This window comes from Maniola hyperantus, chromosome 8 (assembly GCF_902806685.2).
Source record: "Maniola hyperantus chromosome 8, iAphHyp1.2, whole genome shotgun sequence".
NCBI classification, from domain to species: domain Eukaryota; kingdom Metazoa; phylum Arthropoda; class Insecta; order Lepidoptera; family Nymphalidae; genus Maniola; species Maniola hyperantus.
This window is the reverse complement of record NC_048543.1, coordinates 13827663-13849960: the sequence shown is the minus strand read 5'-3', so window position 1 is coordinate 13849960 and position 22298 is coordinate 13827663. Positions and strand designations below refer to the sequence as shown.

Below are 22298 nucleotides of genomic sequence, written 5' to 3'. Positions count from 1 at the left end.
AGTAAAAGTAAAAACGTAGGTAAACTAGGTAGGTACTTAAATAATTTATTTATCGGTTTCAAATAAAAATCAATTTTTTATACCTCTTCGATAGTTGTAATTTTGTATCGATACATCTATTCTATATATTGAAAAATTAAATATCGCTCAAAAATATCGATATATCGAACAAAAATAATATCGATATATCGATGTATGGATATTTTTCGACAAGCCTACTGTGCATCGCTTGCAAAAATTGTTTATTGACTCTCTAGGCTTAGATAAATAAGTTGTTATAAAAGTTTTGCTTACTCTAACAATAAATTAATTAAGTATTCTCAACATTTTACACTTCAATTAGGTTGAACTAATTTAATAAGGACTATATCAAGTCGGCGATTTCTTTTAGGTTTTTAAAAATCCTGTGGACAACTCTTTGGATTGTCTATGTCACTCTTCAAGTCTTTTACTATCATCATCATCAACAAAGCACTGGCTTGGGTGGGCCTTGGCTTGGTCAAGCAAACTTCGCTATCGAGGCCGGTCTGATGCAGCTTTCTTCAGCTCCGAACTTCAAAACCCTCATGTCCTCTCCATCCGTCAATAAATAAATAAAATTATTTTTACTAGATGATGCCCGTGACTTCGTCCGCGTGGAATTAGGTTTCTAAAAATCCCATAGGAACTCTTTGATTTTCCGGGATAAAAAGTAGCATATGTCCTTCCCCGGGATGCAAGCTATCTCTGTACCAAATTTTGTCCAAATCGGTTGAACGGTTGAGCCGTGAAAGGCTAGCAGACAGACAGACAGAGAGACACACTTTCGCATTTATAATATTAGTATGGATTCAATTAAACTTTTAAATTTATTTAAAGTACTTAGTAGATAGTATAGTTTAGTAGATTTAAAGTACTTTTGAATCGTCAAATCGATTCACCCCTCTAGGTCTTTGTCAGCTTCTATGGCGGTCTGGTTTGCTATCCTGGAATATTATGCGTTGCACACATCGATATAAATGACAAGATATGCCCAGGCGAACAAAATTTTTCAAATAAATCAGTGCCATCTCTTAGATACTAATGAACGACCCGTTTGAAATCCAGACTTCACTGAGGTTGCAGTGATGCTAAGGCACCACTGAGTCGGTGCCATTTTGTTTGTTCAATGGCCCTGTCCATACGAAATAATATAGATATAAGTCAATGGTTGCACATGTCTTTTACTATATCGATGTAAAAAAGCGCGTCGATCCGTTTTGTCCATTGCGGCATGATTGAAGGACATACAAACGCTTTCGCATTTTTTAATATAACCAGTGATAGTAGAAAAGAACCTTTGCAGTCTCCATTATAATACATCTACTTCTATTCAAAAGGCATGTTATTATTTTGATGGAGGAATTGTCAAATGATAGGGACACTTGGACAAAAAAATGGGACTGTCTGGCGCCTTGGCTATAGTTCCGCTACAAACACTGGCTCCCAAAGTTTTGAAAATCAGTACCCGTATCATAAATGCGAAAGTGTGTTTGTTTGTTGGTTTGTCCTTCAATCACGTCGCAACGGTGCAACGTGATTTTTTGCATGGGTACAGTTAAAGACCTGGAGAGCGACATAGGCTACTTTTTATCACGAGAAATCAAAGAGTTCCCACGAGGTTTTTAAAAACCTAATTCCACGCGAACGAAGTCGCGGGCATCAGCTAGTGTATCATAATTTGTAACATCCAAACTTTGAGGGCCACAGTTTTTACAACCTCTCTACCTGACTATTACAACCAAATTGTACCCAAAATAATTGCCCTTATTACAGTCCCTACCCAGGTATAACCGAATGGGTCGAAAGCCATTGTTAGTTGGAATAACAATAAACTAATGTAGCTAGGCAGGCAGTAGTTACATAGGTGGGCACTTAAAAGGTAATCTCTAATTTTATTTAAAAAAAAAAAAAAAAAAACTTAAACTTCTTCTTGGTTACGTGAATTTACGTATTACGTATTACGTAGCCTTGCAGTATAACCTATGCACCTTGAACTCTCATTAAATGTAAATTCCGTTAAGGCCCAAGACACGGGTCTGCCCTAAAAATTCAAATTCAATTTGGTATTTCACAATTTGTAAACTAACGCGACAAAGTAGACTTATGGCATTCAAATTTCGCCCCTAGCAATATCATCTTCACAGGTTTATGTAAAAATCTTTACTTGAAAGCAATGACTTATATGCTTGAAAGTGTCCACTTTAGAAATTAGTCAAAATAATGAGCAATTTGTGAGTAGCTCACGTCAAAGTCAAACTCATTATTTTGACTAATTTCTTAAACTGGACACTTTCAAGTAAAGATTTTTATATAAGCCTGTGAAGATGATACTGCTAGCTAGGGGCTCAATTTGATTGCCATAAGCCTACTTTGTCGTATTAATTTACAAATTGCGAAAAACCAAACCGGTGGTTGAAGTTGTTCCCGGGTGCTCTCTAAAACACTGGCTATAATTTTTTGAAAAAGGTGCTATTTTAGAATTTGACTCCCTCGGAGAAAGCTGTTTTGCAAAATGTTCACTTTATAATGTAGACAAGGAATAGAGATGGATTTTTCAAAATTCCCACGGAACAAAGAGAGTCACTCGTAGGTACCTACTAATTCTATAATAAATAATTAATAGCGATGCTCGTAGCACATGAGGAAAAATCTGTGCTCGTAGTCTTATTTTAATGAAAAAAATAAACTTACTCATGTACTTATCTATATCAAGAATAGATTTTCATAACACTAATTCATACTTACTAATATTATAAATGCGAAAGTGTGTCTGTCTGCCAGATTTTCACGGCCCATCCGCTCAACCGATTTTGACGAAATTTTGGTACAGAGATAGCTTGCATCCCGGGCATCGCATCGAATCGAAGTCGCGGGCATCATCTAGTTCTTTATAATTTTAAGTATCACTTACACTAAACCTAATGGGTAGATATCTGAAGTCCAAGTAATGTATGCATACCTGCGAACAAAAAAAATTGGTTCAATTTTTTGCTAAGCGCGACACTGATTTTACTTAGTTTCGATGATCGTGTTGAAAAAGTGCATGTATAAATAAGAAAAAATACAACATATCAAACACATTATCTATCAATACGTTGATCTATTTCTAATTAAGTATATCTATTTTAATTAAGCACAAGGGAAAAATAAAAACAGGAAAAAATTATGCATCGCGCGAAACAAAGTTAATATTATGTAACCTAAAAAATGTGTAACTTAAATAATGTGCTTGCATACATTAATGTTGTATAGCTACTTCTCAAAGAAAAAACTGGTCAAGTGCGAGTCTGATTAGCACACGAAGGGTTCCGTACCATCGCACAAGATAATATGCCTAACATTTTTATGTAGAACACTGCAAGTTTATGAGGGACTATCTAATGTGATTTAGTAAATTAATTTTCATTTATTTTTGTGGTGTAGGTAACCAAATTTTTCCTTTACTTGTGTTATAAGCCCTAACTATCATAATTCTAGGTCAACGGAAAGAAGGAACCCTATAGATTTTCTTGACAGGCATGATAAAACTTCTGTTATCTATGGACATGACGGTCAGAGAGACAGACAACAAAGTGATCCTATCCTAACTAAAGGGTTCCTTTTTTCCTTTTAAGGTACGTAACCCTAAAAATCACTGCAGGTATGACCTCAAATAACCTTATGGACATAGTTTATTCTAATTTCAACACATTGTATCAAGGTACACGATAAACTTTGAAAACTTTATTCAAAACTATGATTAATGGAACTCATTTCATTACAACAGACGCTAAAAAACTTCTCAGCAACTATTATTTCACGCTTAGCCGTAAATGTTATATTTGTTCGAAGCTTTTTAAATTCCTTTTGATATTAAAAATGCATCATCGGTATTCGGTACCGCCATTTTGGACTCTGTATCAAAAGATTCGATGTACGAGTAACATTATTGTGAGGCTTTGTTACGTTAGAGAATTTTTCGTTTGCGTTTTTTATCGCGTGGATCGGAAATTTTGTTTGGGAAGTTGATTTATTCAAATATTTAATATGTGTCTTGTGACTTCTTATTGCGATAAGACATTGTGCCTAATTCTGTTGTACATAATCTCTAAACTAAACTAAAGTGTGAGCAGACGAATTATTAGGCAAGTTAAGATTGTTATTGTTTTTATTGGGCACTAGCTGCCCTGGCGAACTTCGTTCCGCCTAACAGTCGATTAAATTTTTTAGTTTTTTCGCTCCGTAAGAACCATCCTCGTACTTCAAGGAATATTATAAAAAAAGAATTAGCGAAATCGGTTCTGCTGTTCTCGAGATTTGCGATGAGCAACACATTTAGTGATTCATTTTTATATTATAGAAAGATGTCTACGATTTAGGACCCTCAACTCAAATTATGTCAGGGGATGTACTATACAAGAAAATGACAAAAATCTATTGCTTACTTGCTATTTTATCAATAAATAAATCAATCTGTAAATAATTGAACAAGTGTAACTTTAAAACTAGATATTTTCACGGAAATATTGCAAACCACTGACACAGATATTTTATCAATCAATACTTATAATAAAACTGTAACAGGTCAAATTCTGTACATCAATACTTATAATAAAACTGTAACAGGTCAAATTCTGTACATTGAAGATATTTTGAAAATTTTTTTTCGAGGGCACTCTACAATCGATACTGAACACAAAACTGTAATTTTTTTCATTTTTGTCTGTCTGTCTGTCTGTCTATCTGTCTGTCTGTCTGTCTGTCTGTATCACGGCCGCGCATCACGCTGAAACTACTGAATGGATTCCAATGAAACTTGGTACGATTTGAGATCATACTATGAGGAAGAATATAGGATACTTTTTTTCCCGAAATTCAGCATGGTTCCCGTAGGAGAGGGGATGAAAGTTAAAATGTATACTGAGTTGTTATTCATTAATGCGTAGTCCGATTTCATTCATTCTTTTTTTGTTAGAAAGGGGATATTTTAAAAATTGTTCCGTAAATATTTCAAGGTAATCGGTTTTTAACCGACTGTCAAAAATGAGGTGGTTCTTTTTTCTACATCGATTTTTTCGAGGTTTCTGGACCGATTTGCAAATTATTTTTTTAAATCAACAAAAAGTTTTCGTGGTGGTCACATAAAAAATTCTGGATTCAACTCCTTAATCCTGATGCTGCAGGGTTACTGCCCGCCTGAGTTATCAAGATTCAGGAAGTGTTCATAGTGAATTCATATTGTAGGTACCAAGCAACGACTTTATTCTCAGACTTCAAGTCTCAACTCCTCAACCCTGATGATGTAGGGTACAGCACTCCTAAACTATAATGTTACAGGAACTGCGGATGATGCAAAATTATTTTAGGTACCAAGCATAGGCTACATCATTGAACTTCGGATCCTAACTCCTCAATCCTGATGCTGCAAAGTACTGAAGTCCTAAATCGTGGGGATTTTAGAATTTCTGATAGTGAATTGATATTTAAAAAAAAATTAAAAAATTTGATTCGACTGTTAGGCGGAACGAAGTTCGCAGGGTCACCTAGTATTTCATAAAGTTTCAACTGGTAATAGTTAATAGTCGGAATATTCGAATAAGAACAAAACTACTCTCTATACTATAACCATCGGAGTGTGCTAGGGAAACTTCTGTAACACCTGCTAAGTTTTTATTTGCAAGCAGAATAAATTGATCTTAGAATGTTTGAACCGACTACTTCGATCTTTTATTTTTAAAACCGACAGGTCTGTCCTCGACTACGATCTCACGTGATCGTAAGTGATAATAACTCATAAGTGCAGTACATTACGTAACAATCCAACCTGTATTTGGATGATTGCACGTTGAAATAAACACTATGCTGTGTAATATTACTCGATTGATTGTGAAAAATAGTCTTTATCTCTTAGGGAATAAGGACATAGTTTTAGTACTAATAGTTCAGAAGCATACAACCAAGGTTGCATGGAGCAAAGCTATTCGTACCTGCCAATTACACAATTCATTTATAATTGACGTACATAAGGTATTTTATTGGATAGCCACTGATGCCCTATCTGTCCGATACGATCAAACGATTCGACTAAATAGTACCGAAGTCCAAAACGCGAAACCAGAACAGAAGTTTTTCATGCAATAGAAAAGTAAGTCACTACTCTAGTAATAATAAAAACTCAGTTAATAAACTCAACTATGTAAAAACTTCAATAGATTATCAATAGATTTTTCATGAGAATTTCAATCTTCTTTTTGTACCTATTCTACTCCCTTTACAACCTCTCGCAATGTCAAGGGTCACTGGTAGAGATCTGTCATAGGGATAAGTGCTTCCCTGTCTACTTTTGCCCTCTTTTTCTCTTTACTGTAAATGTTTTTCACAAAAAAAATAGATAACCCAGTCAAAAATCAATGTAGTTGCAATCCATAATATTGTAATTAATGTTCTTCTATCTTCTAATTTTGACGCGTACAGAGATAGCTTGCATCCCAGACATCTAATTTAGAACTTGCACTTTCAGCCCTTTATGGTGCACCAACAGGTATTTGAAGATCGAAAAGAAGGAGACTTTGCTTTCCGGTGATTTAAACTTCTACTTCTTTTTGCCATGCGTTTTTTTTTTAAATTCGATGCCCATGCTTTGTTTTTAAATACATTACTGAACTCTTAACTTAACTTCACACAACTAAAAGGTCGCCTTTGCATGCTATTTTTTTTTTTTTTTTTTTAAATAAGTATTGCAATTCTGTATTGTGCGTGCAATTTCTTCTATTTGTGAAGTCAGAAAGTCGTGTCGTACGCAGTGGACACACAGTACGTCGCTGTACCCTCAAACAATATCGTGACCTCGGCCGTCCGTCAATCAGACTCGCATTCTACAACTATATCGATGCAGCCGATTTATAAAACGCCTATTAGGGCCCCTGCAAACTAAACTATTTATTGGCGTGATATAATGCTGCTTATCAGTCTTTTACCGGATATACTTTGAAGAGTGTGCTCTGAAGTCAGGAACTTCACATTTTTGTTCCTCCTTCACCACCGTAGTACCACAAAAATCATGAAGTTGACATTCAATCTACTGAATGTAGTAAATAATAATTCTTATTTGGTGAAATCAAAGAAACCTAGTCGTTTCATAGTTTCCAATCCAATCCAATCCAATCCATCAGCCTGTTTGCGTCCACTGCTGCACATAGGCCTATCCAAGAGCGCGCCACCAAACACAGTCCTCCGCCTTCCTGATCCATCCGCTCCCCACCACCTTCTTCAGGTCGTCGGTTCAGCGGGCTGGAGGTCGTCCCAAACTGCACTTACCGGCACGCGGTCTCCACTCCAGAACACGTCTGCCCCATCGGCCGTCGGTTCTGCGACAGACATGACCTGCCCATTGCCAGTTTTCACTTCAGCTTGCTAATCCTTTGAGCTATGTCGGTCACTTGTTCTTCTGCGAATTTCCTCGTTCCGGATTTTATCCCTGAGAGTGGTACCCAACATAGCTCGCTCCATAGCGTGCTGAGGGACTTTTAGTTTGTGGACGAGGCTAACTGTCAGTGTCCACGTTTCCGCTCCATACGTCATCACAGGTAGGACACACTCATTGAAGACCTTCATAGTTTACCTAGCGTCAAATGTAGGTAGGTAACGCCTGCCAGCGTAGTTAAAGTCTCAATATTGTGTCAGAAGTTTTTTTTTTTTTTTTTTTCAGAAGTTCCATAACTGTCATGAACTGTGGCACAAAAACTCTTCAGGACTGAAGATATACTTCAGGATAAATGCACGTAGAACCCAGCAGGATTCGTCTGCGGATGCCTTAGAGAGGGCTGTTAACAACGCTAGTTATGTTAAAATTCTCGTTTGTGCTACTAGCTAATGGACAGATTAATGGCCTCAATTGCACGGCTGGCCCGCAAATAAACGAACTTTGAGTACTTCGCAACCACTAATGGCGGTTTGTTTGTGTATTTGTATGTAAATACGAGTGGCGCTCGTGTTACTAAAACGTGCTTGGTGTTCCTTTTCTAGGGAAGTGTGGCCTAATGTGATGGCAACAACATATCGATTGAGCAATGTTGACTGAAGTCGGTAACTAGGTGGGTGACCCGAGACCAATTTTGGGCTTTACCTTCCGATACTTTAAGCCGTGTCGTGAAGTGTTTGGTGGCACGCTCTTGAAAAGGCCTATGTCCAGCTATGGTCGCATACAGGCTGATGGATTGGTTTGGATTGGACTCAAAGCCGTTTAGATAACTAGCTTATCAGCACGACTTCGTCCGCGCGCAAATTTCAAACCCCTATTTTACCCCCTTTGGGGGTTGAATTTTCAAAAATCCTTTCTTAGCGGAGATCTACGTTATAATAGCTATCTGCTTGACAAATTTCAGCCCGATCGGTCCAGTAGTTTGAGCTGTGCGTTGATAGAACTCGGGGTTTGTAATTTGTGTAATCCACGCGGACGAAGTCGCGAGTATAAGCTAGTAAGAAAGAAGACACAAGGAGATAATCAAAATTTGTTAAATATGACCGAAAATACCTATAACTTTAGTTTCTGTGCCAAACAGGTAATTTGGTCAGTTTTCAAGGGGCCTAGTATGTTCCACAACTGCCAGATAAATTTTATCTATTTAACGGATAAATTTGACATTCTGAAACTGTCGTAACGTCAAATTTATGCGTTAAATAGGTAAAAGTTATCTGGAGGTGGTAAAACAGGCCCCAAGTCTTATCTATTCGCTTCGTCTCTAGAACGCCATAACTGAACAAACAAACAAACAAACAAACATAATCACTCCTGTGCGTTGCGCAGTCTGGTAAAAAGAGACGTGCCAATTTAGTTAACTTATGAAGTTATGACTAAACAAGATGGTTACCAATGTTATTTATGTGAAAATTACTGTTTGTGCGTTAGCAATCCATTTGCTAATGGACGCAAATGCGCTGTTTTAGTACAAATAAATAAAGTTTGAGAAACACTGCATTCCGCAATAGTTTTATGTAGTCTATTTTATTTTACAGATATTATTAAAGAAGTTGTTGAACACATTGTACCCATTTTATTGAATTGCGAGGCAAGATAATGCGTTTTGTTAACCGACTTCAAAAAAAAGGAGGAGGTTCTCAATTCGTCGGAATCTTTTTTTTTTTTATGTATGTTCCCCGATTACTCGAAGACGCCTGGACCGATTTTGAAAATTCTTTTTTTGTTTGAAAGGGTATACTTCAAAGTTGGTCCCATTTAAATTTGGTGAAGATCTGATGAACATCTTCGAAGATAGATACTGGAACTCCTCAACGGATAAGAGTAAATTGCTCGCGATCAGTGTAATAGCTTAGTAAACAGTAGATTTTTAACCAGTCATAGCATAATTCGATGGGGCCACTAAAAATTGTGAAATAAAAAAAATTTACAAAAAAATAAAAACCGACTTCGATACACAAACACTAAAAATTGAAAAATAATTTAATTTATTACCGAATATATTATGTATACAAGAGTTAATATAGTTCCATAATAATATTTTTTGGGGTCGGTGCAAATGAGGTGCCATTGTGGAGTCTCATAAAAATATGAAGTCTAGACGATTCGCGCTGCTAAAGCTAATTGGCACCGGCACCAAAAAGTATTATTATGGAACTATATTAACTCTTGTATACATAATATATTCGGTAATAAATTAAATTATTTTTCAATTTTTAGTGTTTGTGTATCGAAGTCGGTTTTTTTTTTTGTAATTTTTTTTTTATCTAAATGTTAGATCTACGCGCAACGCTTGACCTCTATAAGGTCGTTCAAGCAAATTCGAATGTGTGGAGTGTGGACGCAACGCATTCCTATGCTTTATCAGTACCGTTATTATAAATGCGAAAGTGTGTTTGTTGGTTTGTCATTCAATCACGTCGCAACGGTGCAACAGGTTGACGTGATTTTTTGCTTGGGTATAGATAAAGACCTGGAAAATGATATACAGGCTACTTTTTATCCCGGAAAATCAAAGACCACCGTAATAGTGGCATACTACGAAACGAAATGTTTGTTATCTAAATTAAACCCACGTTCCCACTATTATCATTTGTCGTAAACCGGCGACAACGAGTCATTCAAAATTAAAAAAATTAAACGCTGTTACAAAAAGCTACTTCCGTTACACGCTGTGATAAGGATAGGATGAACCTAAGTTTTGTTCTTGACAAATATTTGAGTATCTTGTTTGTTTCTTTTCTTTTCAACAGACTAAAATCTAGTCTAGTCACTATAGCACAGAGTAACTATAGTACCCGACAGGTCGAAATGGCAATCGGGGTATGAGGCGGGGGGACGCCCCGCACACCCGCACACGCGTTATTCCGCACCGGGTAGTAGCGGGGACTGTGCGGGTGTGCGTTACGTCCCCCCCTGATTGCCATCTCGACCTGTCGCGAACTATACGACTAGAGTGTGGTCGCTAGCCAGGCAGATTCGGTATAGAGCCTCAATAGCTCAACCGGTAAAGGAGTGGACTGAAAACCGAAAGGTCGACGGTTCAAACCCCGCCCGTTGCACTATTGTCGTACCTACTAGCACAAGCTTGACGCTTAGTTGGAGAGGAAAGGGGAATATTAGTCGTTTAACATGACTAATATTTAAAAAAAAAAGAATCCTACCACGAAGCAGACATGACATGACATACCTTTGAGATTATCCTGTGCGGTATTAAACACAGCTACCTAAAATGGGACTGGGAGTGTCAAAGTCTGTTAAAAGTAATTGTCAGGGTGCACCACGTGCAAGTGAGATTGACTTTAGTCACTGTGATGGGGGGGGGGGCACTTGCACCCCAAACGGTATTACCAGCATTAGGAACAGTAGGTACTTTTTTTTAATTCAGATACAAGTTAGTCCAAGTTAGCCTAAGATGATAGCGGGCTAACCTGGAAGGGGTATGGCAGTTTTTATTAAACCCATACCCCTTTGGTTTCTACACGGCATCGTACCGGAACGCTAAATCGCTTGGCGGCACGGCTTTGCCGGTAGGGTGGTAACTAGCCTCCTACCAGACAAAGTACGCGGCAGAAAGCAATGTACATCGACCTTTAGAAGGAGATAACAGGTTTGTAGAGCATTGTCTCTGTCGTTGAGACCGACAAAACGTCATATAGGTACGAGTGACAGAGACAAGGCTCTACAAAGCCGAAATGTCATTCTAAAGGCCGATGTACATTACTTTCTGCCGCGTACCGTAGCTATGTAAGTAAATGTTTACGCCTTGCGCTCAATATTTTGTCACATTACCGAACCGTCATTATCGAATTACATTGACTAAGCTCCCGCATTTACTGTACTAATTTACATAAATAATTTAAAGCGTAATATAATATCCTATTGATGTCAGAAATCACGCAAGACGGCCATTAAAATTCCTTATTTATCACAAAACATCGCACTCGCATAATGTGCATGGAATTCACCCTGGCGTACTCCCCAGCGCTTTTCATACAAATGTAATTAATTTCTCATCTGAATAGGAACCAATCAATCTCAATGACATTTAGTAGATAGGAGTCTGCAGTTTTCCAGATATCTGTAAAAATGTGTAGTTTAAATAAATAATAATAAACGCGGGCATGATTTATATAGTAGCTAGCTTGAAGTTTTATTGTAATATTTTCATTAAAAAAAAAAAATTTAGGGTTCCGTACCTCAAAAGGAAAAACGGAACCCTTATAGAATCACTTTGTTGTCTGTCTGTCTGTCTGTCTGTCTGTCCGTCTGTCTGTCAAGAAACCTACAGGGTACTTCCCGTTGACCTAGAATCATGAAATTCGGAAGGTAAGTAGATCCTATAGCTGACATTTGGGGAAAAATCTAAAAACCGTGAATTTAGGGTTAGATCACACAAAAAAAATTAAATTGTGGTCATGAACTAATAATTGGTATTTTCAACTTTCGAAGTGAGATAACTATATCAAATGGGGTATCATGTGAAAGGTCTTCACCTGTACATTCTAAAACAGATTTTTATTTATTTTTATGCGTCATAGTTTTTGAATTATCGTGCAAAATGTCGAAAAAATACGACTGTAGTACGGAACCCTCATTGCGCGAGCCTGACTTGCGAAATTTTATAATTCTAGGTCAACGGGAAGTACCCTGTACGTTTCTTGACAGACAGACAGACAGACAACAAAGTGATCCTATAAGGGTTCCGTTTTTCCTTTTGAGGTATGTAACCCTAAAAAAGACGAGGGCGACGTTACCACTGCACATAATGTACCACTAAAATATGATTTATAGAGTTAAATTTCCTACCTACAGGCTCACTACAGGCTAGAGTGAGTTTTGGAGAAGGATCTTCTCTAAAAACTAGTAAGTAGTTATAAAAAGTCTTCTCTCCTCGGAACCGTTTGTTTGCGTTGCTTATCTGAATTCACAGTAGGTTTAGTTTTACGCCCACAGCTACTGACTTGACTATAGAGTGACCATGATGTAATGAAAAATACTTGGAATCAATATAATACCTGGAAAATATCTTCAAAGAAAAAGATTTTCAAATGAAATCCTACATTTCGAATGCATTCACCTGCTATCACATTAAACTGAAATGCTGACCATTTAAAACAAAAACAAACGAAAAAATATAGTAAAACATACAAACACATTCAACATATAATTATTTTAAACGCGAAAGTGTGTTTATTTTTGGTTCGTCCTTCAATAACGTCTCAACGAAGCAACGAATCGACGTTATTTCTTTGCATAGTTCAAGACTTGGAGAGTGGAGAATGGAGATTGGCATAGGCTTTTTATCCCGGAAAATCAAAGTGTTCCTACGGGATTTTTAAAAACCTAAATTCACGCGTATAAAGTCGCAGGTATCAGCTAGTAAGGCTTATAATTACATAACACGGTACTATGCATATTGTATTTTTGATCAAACGTTTCCTGTTCCAAAATATCTTTTCCAATCGCGTATCCACCCTAACCGTCTAAACACTTGCACCACAATTTCCCTTCAAACTTGAACAGTAAACATTTTGACTTTGCAAACAGAACCTTATCAATATCAAAATAAAGCTCACCAGATAGCAGATAAGATAATATTATGATAATGTAATATAATATTTCAAATTATGATGTCAATAGTCGTGCATGAAGTAATTCTAGAGTAATTCGAAAATATAATACTCCGATAAGTACTTCAACTGCAGGCAGTGCAGTGCAGTATATCTTATATATTTAAGAAGTAATCTCTAATAGAATAGTTCTCTTGACCGAATTTCAGTCACGGCAGCCGATCTCCAAAGATCTTACCAAGATTTACCATTAATAAGGTATCAGTGCACCGAAAAAAGTATTCTACCCAATTGAATGCACGATGGCCTGTAGAAACCGATCAGGGGTATAAATTTGTTAGACAAGAATTACCTAAGTGTTATTAATATGTGTACCGCCGAGTTTTTTGCTGGTTCTTCTCGGTAGGAAAGGCGTTCCGAACCAGTGGTAGATACATTTGACGATTCAAAAGTACTTGTAAAAGTTAAATTGAATAAAGAATATTTTTACTTTATTTTATTCTGTAGAATAATTATTATTAATACATTTATATCGATTAGTAATTATAATTAAATATTTTCTTATAATTTATAATCAGTCTTTAAAAATTTACTTAAAAGATTCATTTAAAGCTTTTCCCACTCAATTTAATTTGAAATCAGGAGAATGATTTACATTTTTTAACTTCAAATAATATATTAAATGGCAGCAAAAAAGGAAACTATTAAAAAATAATAAGGTGAGACTTATTTAGATTTTTTTACGCAATGCAAAGTCAAATAAATAATTGTAACTATAAAACAAAGTCCTGTCCACAGACATTCCCATTTAATTAAGCTCTCTAACGATAAGTAAATATTCTCAAATGGAATCACTATGTTATATTTTATTAAAGCCATAAACTAGCTTCGATTTATATAGCGAGCATAAAGATTTCAAACTAGATGTATTGCACTACCGGCGCTGTTTAACGGTTTAGCATAGGTATAACTACGAATATACCCACTATTCTACTCATTAAAATAAATAAATAAATAAAGCCTTTATTACTGAAATTACATTTAAAAGTTACATAATTTAAATCTCGCACTTTAGTTCTTTCCGATCAGCGCGTCTTCTGACGCATAGGCCTCCTCCAGGTTTTTCCATAAGAGTCTGTTTTGTGCTTCTCTTGTCCATAGTGATCCCGCTGCCTGCTTTATATCGTTTCCTTTGTCTACCCCTTTTCCGCTTTGAGCCATCCCTAACTTCCCATTCTGTTATAGCTTTGGTCCACTTCTTTGACTTCTCTCGAAGCATGTGTCCAGTCCATCTCCATTTAAAATTCTACTCTTTACTTGTTTGTACACATATAATATTGTTACAAATACCTACAAGCCTCGAAGCTTTAAGAAGTGTTTGAATTATATTGAGACAAATGCTACGTTAGTATTATTATATTATACTAGCTTATGCTCGCGATTTCGTCCGCGTGGACTACACAAATTTCAAACCCCTATTCACCCCCTTAGGGGTTGAATTTTCAAAAATCCTTTCTTAGCGGATTCCTTCGTCATAATAGCTATCTGCATGCCAAATTTCAGCCCGATCCGTCCAGTAGTTTAAGCTGTGCGTTGATAGATCAGTCAGTCAGTCAGTCAGTCAGTCAGTCAGTCAGTCACCTTTTCCTTTTATATATTTAGTATTATATTCTGCGCAAATGCCTACCTCATTGTTTTCATTGTTTCGTTATTTTCGAGTACATTCAGTTGTTTACTTCATTTTAGCGCATTTTTCGATTATTTACAATGAACCAAAAGCTAATGATTTTAAGCTTATTTCGTAGTTGCAGCATGCGACAAGCACGGCCCGCCCTTCCACTGCTAACATACAGGAAAAAGCAGCCACCAGGCAAGGCTTAATAGTCAAGTAATATCAGTACAAGCGACTGATGCTTAGATCATAACCCTGAACTGGTTCTATCCCGGTGACTCTAATCGAACCATCTATAAGTCATCGGTCGCAATGCGACTGCGTACAGTAATTTATTTTAATTAACAACGTGGGACGTGGGCGCATCAGTGTTTGTCTCAGTCTGGAATCAAACCCACGACCTTTAGTGTATCTGCTAAATATTATTAAAAGGACTAGCTGAGACTTTGTTTGCGTGGATTTAGGTTTTTAAAAATCCCGTGATAACTCTTAGATTTTCCGCGATAAAAAGTAGCCTATGTCACTCTCCAGGTCTTTAACTATACCCATGCAAAAATCACGTCGATCCGTTGCTCCGTTGCGACGTGATTGAAGAACAAACCAACAAACAAACACTTTCGCGTTTATAATATGGGTAGTGATAATAATATGGGTAAGGTGACTGGCTGGCAGATCAGCCAGTCAGTAGTGGCCAGAAACTGGTGGTGTCATGAAGTGTCAAGTGTTGCGTGTAAAGTCTTAATACACGTGTAAAGTGTGAGATTGTTGATAGATAACAACATGTACATGTCTAATAGTTACGTGTTAGTGTTATTTTGTTCTAAGTTTGGTAAGAGAAGCTGATTATGATCAGAGTCTCGAGCGTCAATTGATCTGTTCGATCGACTAGGTATATTCACTACCGGATATAATAATAATAATAATCTATTTTGTACACGGGCGTGAGAGCAGATAATATATGATAATAATAATAACCTTTTATTCAGCCAAATTTACAAATAGGTATAAACAGGTAGTGTGTATGGCATATGGTATGTGTGTGTTTGGTATGTGCTCGGTATATTAGTTTGCGTAACTTGACAACGTTGATTTAGTTTAATTAATTAATTAAAACAGAAAAAGCCTAAATCTAGACTAGCTTATGCCCGTGAATTCATTCGCGTAGGCCACACTAATTTCAAACCCCTATTTTACCCCCTTAGGGGTAGAATATTCAAAAATGCTTTATTAGCCAATGATATTAGAAGAAAATAGGTAGATACGTTATACGCGGACCGCAAGTGGCACGTTAAAACTAAGCTAATTAGCAAACCTGAGCTCAGTCGCCCGCTGGCGTCGCGCTATCGATGACGTCGTTGATAGTAATGTGTATTTTGTTTTCGTCTCCCAAAACAACCGAAAATGCCGTCGTGTGTGATGAGATTCCGCACAAACTACACAAGCAAGGTTTCCAAAAGTCAAGGAATCACATTTCATTCGTAAGTAAAACTATTTCTTTTATATAATTCGTATTTTTCACTTATTTAACAATAACAAACTCGTGCACGTTCGTGTAAAATGCAACTCATTGCAATTTGTACCTTATGTCACATGCCATAAGTACGTATCAAGTTATCGTTGTACGTATTTTAAAGTTTCCGATCAAAGAATATAAAATAAACAGATAGGTCTCTTCTGAGTATTGACAATTCAAATAGTGTGCATATTTCCTGTTTTAGGGAAGGATAAATTAACTATGGTCTAACATCTTTTTACGGTCCACTGCTGGGTCTCTTCATACAATGAGGGAATTTTGGCTATGGGTATGTAGATTGTGTAATAGTAAATATTTTCAAAAATAAAAAATATTTTCATTTCACATTTTATTCCTTTACCTACCTTCCCGCGGCTTCGTCCGCGTAAAATTTAGTAATTTTATTTCGACTTCTTTTCCATGTATGGGAGCCCCCTTTATTTAATTTAATTTAATTTTTATTATTTTTATTATAGCGGCAATAGAAATACATTCTGTGAAAATTTCAACTGTCTACCTATTACGGCTTACGAGATACAGCCCGCTGACAGATGGACGTACAGACAGCGGAGGCTTAGTAATAGGGTCCCGTTGGCACCCCTTGGGCACGGAACCCTAAAAACGAGCGGAACCGCGGGAAAAAGCTAGTTCGTAATATATTAAATACCACAGTATAAGGTTTTTATTTTACTATACAACTACAGTGTAGGCATAAATCGGCATTAGCCGAAAAGACTTTACTGTTTTTTTTTCTTTGGAGTTTCTAGTTTACCGTCTCGTCCCGTCTCTTTTACGCTCGCATTATTAGGCATATATCCGTCCTTCTTCCACTCTTCTGTGCAGGACGAGGTAGTGCAAAATATAACCGTCTCTTTTTCGTGCGCAACTGAAGCTGAGGTTATCAGTTCACCGTCCTTTACTCTCTGTTGTGTGAGGTTAAAATACTATCTATGCGTTTATGTGTGTTGAGTCTTTCGGCGCTGACGCAGCGTGCCATTAATAAACATCGAATTTGATATAAGTAACCTATCTACCTATTTTTCTTCTAATATCATTGTTATTAGCGGATATCTTCGTCATGATAGCTAGCTGCATGCCAAATTTCAGCCCGATCCGTCCAGTAGTTTGAGCTGTGCGTTGATAGATCAGTCAGTCAGTCACCTTTTCCTTTTAAATATTTGGGTATTTTTAATTCCATAAGAACACTTTAATTTTCCATGAAAAAGTGTCTTTGTCCGAGATGCAAGTTGTCTATGTACAAAATTTCCCATTCCTCTCCATTTTCCCTTTTTCATTTCGTCGTACATAATTTACACGCAACACCACGTGACACTAGTTTCGCTTGGCCTCCTCAATCATGCGCCCACCTGTTTCTTAATTAAAATAAATTACTTTCTCTTAAACGCATGCGTTTTGCGACCGATAATCTAAAATCCTTCGATCACAGTGCTCATTTGAAGTCACCAATTGAAGTTTTCTCTTGACTGAAACCCAAAAGATGATACAGTTCTTGCAATTCACGAAGGCTAGTGAACTTTACTTGTGGTAACGTCGTTTACATGGTCATTGCGTAAGTGTGCGTGCATGTCGGACCAATCAGTCGCGACTAAAAACTAAAATCTCGAAGTTTCATAACAAACACAATCAGGTATAGCATAGGAGCAAGTGTTGTATTCGAAAACGAAATGGTATTTCATTTCTCATCTCCTTAGGGGCACTGAGCAAACAGCAAAAAGGTGCAAGACAAAGCACTGGTAGACAGTAAAAGCTATATTTATGATTTCGCGCTATCGGGCCCCGTCATCGGTGTCTCGAGATGTTCTACGCGAGAGGAAAAATGGATGCGACATCTCGAACGTTGGGATATAAAGAGCGTATTTACATGCGCCGATAAATTTGCATGCGTTTTGTTTTAGACGCTTATGCCACTTTGTTGTGAGTTAGTGTTATTGTACTGGTTCTCTCATCTTTTCTAATATTTTTAGGGTTCCGTACCTCAAAAGAAAAAAAGGAACTCTTATAGGATCACTTCGTTGTCTGTCTATCTGTCTGTTCGTCAGCCTGTCTGTCCATCTGTCCGTCAAGAATACCTATAGGGTACTTCCCGTAGACCTAGAATCATGAAATTTGGAAGGTAGGGTAGGTCTTAGAGCACAAGTAAAGGAATAATTCAGAAAATCGTGAATTTGTCGTTACATCACAAAATTTTTTTTAAGCATAATTGTTTTTGATTTATGATACAAAATGTCTAAAAAATACGACTGTAATACGGAACTCTCGATGCGCGAGCCTGACTCGCACTTGGCTGGTTTTTTATTGTTGTAACTATAGTTAGGTAAAAATATTCAAAGTTTTCATATGTTCATAAACATTTTGATATACGTCAGGTTCGTTTTTAGCGTTATGTAATCTATAGTAAAACAAACAAAACAAAACTTCTTGTTTCATTAATCCGTCTGAAGTAGCACTGTCTGTCTGTCTGTCTGTCTGTATGTCGCAGCCATTTAAAAAAAATGTTGAACCTGAAACCTGTTATATAATATACCCATCCTATTAACGCTACACAGAGACATTTAAATTTTGAAAAAAAAAAATCAGGGCTCAGGAGCATTAAGAGCGCGAGTCGAAAAAAATGGGTTCACCACAATTAGAATTTTAAAATCATTATGAGGTTTCTTAGACAATTTTTAGAAATATCTACCAAGCCAGAATTAATCTAAACTTTTGCTATGTATTTGATATTTTTCATCATTTCTAATTACACGTTAAATTGGTTTATCTTTTGCTGCATATCAAAATAATTCTAATATTATAAGTATAACGTAAAGCAGAAAGAGTTGGATAAGTATTTCAGAATAAATAGAATAAGATAGGTAAGTAATAAAACTTTATAGTCCCAGTGTATTCAAAACAAACGTCAGCACAGGTCAAAAGTTATCTAAAGAAATGAAAATGCAAACGCTCTGTGCATCAGTGAAAAATCAGCATAACTCTCCATTTCACGACGACCATTTACATAAACAAATGCCCCTTCCCAATAGGGTTGGCGAGTATCTATACAGTATACAGGGCTAAATAAAAATATCGGAAAGTTCTCGGCACGTAATTATTATCATTAAAACTAACAACTTTTATTTTACGACTTTTTTTAACTCGATAATTTGTGAAATATCAAATATTCAATATTTTACATAGATTGTCTCCTTGTAACTACTCTGTAACATCGGCAACGCCGCACGAACCACACGCACGTGTCTCGGCTTGATCTTATGGTGTCGCTCTCGAGTCTCGTGTATTAGGATTCACAGTGTAATGTCACTACAGAACTTTTTTGGTATGAAATAAACTAATACGGAATCTTGAAAAGTCGTAGAACACAAGTTGTTAATTTTAATGATAACAATTACGTGCCGACAGCTTTCTGATATTTTTTATTTAACCATGCATACTTGTATAAACTATAAACCACTAGCATAACATAAAGCAAAGTGAACTAGAGTGAGGAAACTCTCGGTTTTGATCCCGACTCCACATTTTATTTATTCTGTCAAATATTAGGCTAGGGGTGAGGTGAAATCAAAAAGACCTAGTCGCGTCATAGCCTACCTAGCGTCAAATGTAGGTAACATTTAACGCTTGTGCTAGTTTAGGTGAAGCCTCGATGTTTTGTTACAAGTTAACTAACTATCGTGAACGGTGCTTTCACTCATTAGCTTTTACTCGCGACTTGTCCGCCTTAATTTGTAGCATATTGGACTCGAAAATATTGTAGTAGTGAAAGAATTTTCAGAATCGGATCTTTAGTTCCGGAGATTGCCCCTTACATACAAAATCAATAATAACAATGTTTACTTCTTTATAATGTTACTAGCTTTTGCCCGCGACTTCATCTACGTGATATAATTTAGAGCCTCTAGCACTTGAGGATAATGTAGCTATGTATCATTCAAATATTTTTTTAAATCGGATCATTAGTTCCGGAGATTACCCTCTACATAAAAACTAACAAATTATAGCTCTTTGTAAATTATTATTATGTATTGTCCTTCACTGTATTTTAGAACGCAGCCGGATGGCAGATGTCATCGCCCCTTTATTTATATAAATTATTTTACTTTTGACAGCCCTGTCAAATGCCCGCTCCACCGCGAAAGCCTCCATACTACATCGACGGGCATTTGCATATAGCGTAGGATACGCCTTTCCGAGCTCAACCTATGTTAGGCTCTTTACGCACTGCATCCAATCCGAATTCGAGAATTCTCGATCCGAAGTAGTCACGGTAGGTATCTTTAAGTCGAAGTAGGAATTACACAATTTTTTTGTTTTTAAAGGGCGAAGATGTAAGGGTATGTATATATTGTAGCATGTATATATAATTGATGTATAATAATGTCTATATGAGAAAGAATAAATCAGTGCATGCCTAGTGTTCTTGTTTAAAATCTTTAATCCACTGACCGCATTACCCCAACATTATAACTTGTACGAATGCTTATCCACCGCATCTTACCCAAATTCGGTGCCCAAGTATGGATTTTACTTCTCACCAATTTTGATAGTATTCGAGAGTCGAAACAAAATAACGTCAAGTAAAATGGACCTAAAGTTTCTTGATTTAAAGTCAATAATTCAGTACCGTTGATTTTAATTTCGCAACGTTTCCGCTTGAAGCGCTGGCTGTAAATATATGTACAAACTTGAGCATTAAAACAAGGCAGTTAAGGGCCATTTCACTTTAACGCTAGAGTGTGTGACTCTCAAATACAATCAACGTTGGTGAGAAGTAAAATCTTATACTAAGCGTACTGATCGACTGCAGTGTGTAAAGAGCCTTAGGCGCGTCTCAGATGAAAGTGTGGCCAATTGTGTTGCTAATATAATTTTGACCTTATATTATTTAGCTGTGGCAACACACCTCTAACACGAACTAAGCCAATTTCACACTTAAAGAACTTGTGAATTGTGTAATGGGTATTCAATCCAAACTTTCATTCTTATGGATTTCAGTCTTTTGAATAAGGTGTGTCTGTTAGTATTATTGTTTGGAAAGTAAGTATAAAAATGAATAAATAGGTATTTATTTCTAGCTAAGAACAGCTCTTACCAATCAGAATCATTTGTACATTCTTTGGCTCCAATAAATAATATTAAAAACTATTAAGAAAGAGTTTTTTTTTCTAAAATATATTTCGTTAAACCATAATATCGGACACCAATATTGCATCGATTAGTTAAGCAAATATTTACGTAACGCTATCGTGCTTTTGCTAAAAAGCAGCTAGCCAAAAGAGTATTCTTTGAGTTGTTTGAGTTTGAGGCAAAAAGAAAAACATGAGAATTTAGAAAAACTGATGTTTCTAAAAAAGTGTGCTACGTACTTGGAAAACCACAGTTATTAATTAAGTAGATAGTTAAACTCTTATAGATTTTATTCGATAATTTGAAATCTTCTTTTTGAGGTTGGCTTCTTCTAGTTTCTCCGTTAACAAATAGAGACAAAAATGATAATACGTATTTGTATACGCGATTGTATAAGCTAAGTTTTAGTCCGTACGTTACTATTAGGTCGGGTAACAATATAAAAGTGAACGTTGTGTGTGTGTGTGTGTACTCTATAAATCGTTGAAATGTATTCCAAAGGGGTTTATTTATTCTTCCGCTCGAAAGTATAAAGCTTTAAACTGATACAACGCGAAGCGGCAACTTTCTTATATTCTCCTTGGACAGTTCTTTATTGAAAAATAATTAGATTTGTATCTATCTGCATTCAGTCCATTGAGGCTTTGAATTCTAGATATTGGAACTTGCCGCCATTCGGTCTGCGGCGAGCGAGGTCAGCTTCGTTAATACAGATTTATGATGCTCATTCCTAATGGAATACCACTGTTTACTGTACAGCTAGGTTGCCTTATTACTGCAAAGCCGATTTTTTATTTTTTTTAAATTCCCGTTGATATTCTTTATTTTCCGTGATCAAAGTAGCCAATGCCCGTCTCCAGTCCTACAAATATTTCCCTCTACTCCCCAATACCACAGTTTTACGATAAACTGTGCCAATAC

At 36.5% G+C, this 22298-nt stretch overlaps 1 protein-coding gene and 1 long non-coding RNA gene across 2 annotated transcripts in view; one reads left to right on the top strand and one right to left on the bottom strand.

Moving 5' to 3' along the window:
- ds (dachsous cadherin-related 1) overlaps positions 1 to 22298 on the bottom strand; it is a 428813-nt gene that overhangs the window by 370036 nt on the left and 36479 nt on the right. The window lies entirely within an intron of this gene.
- Positions 15959 to 16580, top strand: LOC138402652 (uncharacterized). The gene is made up of 2 exons (XR_011237011.1): positions 15959 to 16200; positions 16441 to 16580. It is a non-coding gene; the product is annotated as an uncharacterized lncRNA (long non-coding RNA).